This window comes from Nelusetta ayraudi, unplaced genomic scaffold, assembly GCF_046127955.1.
Source record: "Nelusetta ayraudi isolate G7.1 ecotype Tasmania unplaced genomic scaffold, CSIRO-AGI_Nayr_v1 ptg000256l, whole genome shotgun sequence".
NCBI classification, from domain to species: Eukaryota; Metazoa; Chordata; class Actinopteri; order Tetraodontiformes; family Monacanthidae; genus Nelusetta; species Nelusetta ayraudi.
Genome location: NW_027466305.1, coordinates 252,501 through 256,168, shown reverse-complemented (window position 1 = coordinate 256,168; position 3,668 = coordinate 252,501).

Genomic DNA, 3,668 nt, shown 5'->3' with positions numbered 1-3,668 from the left:
GATGCCTTCAAGCCCCCCGAGCTGCCGCCCCGCTCGCCCCGCCCCCCCAAGCAGAACCACCACGCCCAGTCCCACTCGCTCACCTACTCGCCCGCCCGCTCCGCCCGCTCCCCCTCCCCCCACTCCGTCCGCTCCCCCTCCCCCCGCTCCGTCTGCTCGCACTCGCCCCGCCCCTTCCGCACCCACTCGCCCCGCCTCCTCCACCGGACCGAGCCGGGCTACTGCGCCCTGCCCAGCCACGACAACCAGGTACGCACACCTGGCAGCCACCAGAGGGCGCTGGGGAGGGGCTTGGGGAGCAGTATGGCAGCCGACCACCAGGGGGGCTTTGGATTTCAGTGGAAGTGCATTGTAACATTGTTTCGTGTTTTTACGAGATGATTTACCAGATGATTTTCACGCTGTAACGTGAAGCTATCACGTTATTTTGTGAAACGTAAGGGAAAGGGATTTATATATACAGTACATATATATATATATATATATATATGTACTGTATATATATATATATGTGTGTGTGTACTGTATATTCGATTCAGTTTCTGTGGAATAACTTTGGTTGTGGCCTGGTGGCTCCTGATGCTCCTGCAGTGGAGAACCAATCACTGCTGTCCACCGCCTCTTTACATGTGTTTGTTTTTGTTGTTGATGTTGTTGATGTTGTCGTACGTCACGCTACATTAGCGCGGCTAACAGCCTGGGTTTGTGCCGGCAGATTCCCACGATGCCTCGCTGCTACCGGGAGAGGGAGAGGGAGAGGGAGAGAGAGAGGGAGCGTCTGCGGCGAGAGAGCGAGACGGAGGAGGAGGAGGAGAGGATGCTGGGCGGAGTCAGCGACGGCGAGGAGAGCGACGACACCGCCTATGACCGGCGGCACGCCATCCCTCCCGGCGACCTGCCCTGACCTGAGCCATGGGAACCTCCTCCTGCACCTCCTCGTCCGCCTGCTCCTCCTCCTCCTCCTCCTCCTCCTCCGTCGGCGTCACTCTGTGGCTCCGCCTCCACTGGACTGCTGGAGACAAAAGGCTTCGTCCACATGTTGATGTCAATCCCCAGTCGGTCCACGAGAGGGCGCCACCTGCCGGACTTCTCCTCCTCCCCTCTCAGGAGGGAGAGCGCCCCCTGGTGCCCCCCCACCCCCTGCCTTGCCATGCTGTCGACCTCTGTTTGTCTGTCTGGGTAGTTTCTTTATTTAAAGGGCCAGCGACGCTTTTATTTCCACCACTGCTGATTCAAGTCACCGTTCAAACAAAAAATTTAAAGGGACAGTTCACCCCGAAATCAACCTCTGTGTGTGTGTGTGTGTGTGTGTGTGTTGGTGTGTGTGTGGGTGTGGGTGTAATTATTTTTCTGGCCAGCTGAGTGACAGAGAAACCAGTCCCTCCTCCCCATCGCACTGCAGCCAATCAGGTGTCAGCAATGCACTTGGCTCACCAGCGCCACCAGGCGGCTCCCACCATTGATATATTAGAAGAACTGGATACCGGACTGGCAATATGATGATTCCCCCCCCCCAGTGGCCACTTGAGATACTGCAGCAAAAAAATCCTATTGGGCCCAAAAAGCATTAGACCACCATACAAAAATAAAGGCCTGTAAAACGGCTGACGAGATGACCTTTGACCTGGAACGCAGTTCATAGCAAATCTCTCTATGCAGATTTTTCAAAAAAAATGATAAAGGCCAGAAAAGTCCAGCAGAAAATAGTTTTATATTCCCTTTGTGATGTCACAGTGTCGTACCTGCTGCTGCTGCTGTGTCTCATCTCCTTCTGATTGGCCGATGCATCCTGATGTATCATGGGAGTTCCGGCAGCAGTGCCACATGCTCTACGGCGCCCTCTAATGCGCAAGTCAATAATGTTTTTGGGCATCTGCGCTGAGGTGAGCAACAATTGAAATGAAGGGGAGGCCGATTCCATGGCGTACTGTCCCTTTAAGAAGACCACCACCTGTTCCCCCGACCCAGGAGGTGGCGATAGTGGGCCACCGAGGCTCCGCCCCCTAGCTTTCCAACCCGCACCCCCTCGGGCCCCCGATTGGCCGAGCGCTCTGCATGTTGCACAACCCAATGACCGATCTGTAGCCAATCAGAGGTCGAAAAAAAAAAGCGAGGAGGCGGAGTTTCAGCGCCACCGTAGCGGGATTCGTAACCCTCGGACCTGGAGCGCCCGCTCTTGCCCCACCCACTCTGGCCCCGCCCACCCTCGACGTGGACACCGTGTCGTATCTTTGATGGTTGTGTGCTCGTTGGTTGTGTGTTTTTTCTTTCTGCCGTGCCAGTCGACGAGGTTGTGTTTCTGTAGTTCTTAAACCCCCCCCACCTCCATCCCCTGACCCGCCCACTGACTGGGCGACTGACGGACTCTGCGGGCGGTGACGTGGTTGCTCTGCGGGACAATCAGCGCTCCGCCGCCGCTAATCCTGCCAGCGGTCGGAGATGGAGGCAGATGGCCACAAAGACGTCAATCCCTCATTCTTCCCAGACAGCACAGGGGCATTGTGGGTAAAAATGTGAGCCGCCGGGTGACCGCGGGTGGGCGGGGCTGTGGGAATTACTCATGCTTTGTTTTATTTTGTCTTGAAGGGATGGATGGAGGGATGGAGGGGGCGGGGCTTCACTGTCAACTCATCAGGCTGTAATCTGGCCCCGCCCCCCTCTCCCTCGTCACATGATCGCACACCATCCGACCAGGCAGTCGAAGTAGAATCTAATCAGCACAGCCGCAGTGTGTGTGTGTGTGTGTGTGTGTGGTGTGTGTGTGTGTGTGTGTGGTGTCAACACTCGGCTCTCTGATCCTACAGATCTGACACACATTATGTTTCATCTCCTGCTCCTCCTCCACGTCCTCGAGCTCATTACGTGTGGTTTTCTCTCTGCATTGAAGTGAAAAAACAAAAAGTTCCTTTGAAAAGTCCCTTCACTCATCTTCTTCTTCTTCTTCTTCTTCTTCTTCTTCTTCTTCTGATAAACTCCTCACTTTGACGCACGACTTCTGAGAAACGATTGAACAACGGAGGGGATTTTTCCAAAAGAAAAAAGGCCTGAAATAAACGTTAATTATAATGCTAATGACGATAACATTAATGATAATGCTAATGACGATAATTGCGCCTGCAGTTCCCTCTGTGGGACCTGCAGCTCCCGCCAGGCTGTGCAGGATCGGGCCGCTCTTGATAACGATGCCACGAGACGAGCGCAGCCACATTCCTGCAGGATGACTGCTGCTGCTGCTGCTGTGCGTTGGCAGCCTGGAATTCTGGGAGTCATTCCCAGAATTCCGTCCGTCAGTCCATCCGTCTCTGGACCGGAGGACGACGGCGGAGCTGGAACAGATAAATGTTGCACACACACACACACACACACACACACACACACACACTTACATACTGTACATAGTATCGACATACCAGTGACTCATGTCTAAAGACAGATGGAGCACAAGTCCCAAAAAGCTGCAGTCAATCGTTTGTCCAGCAGGAGGCGACAGACCTGGCTGCAAAAAGGGAGGAGCCTAAATTGTCTAAAAAAAATTAAAAAAAAGAAAACAGCCAATCAGCTGGAATGTAACATTTTTAGTGATTTGGAGTAAAAGATGGCGCTGAAGTTGTGGCCGTGGCTAAAGTTGAGTAGCCAACTGTAGTTGGCCGACTGGTGAGTGGGTGGAG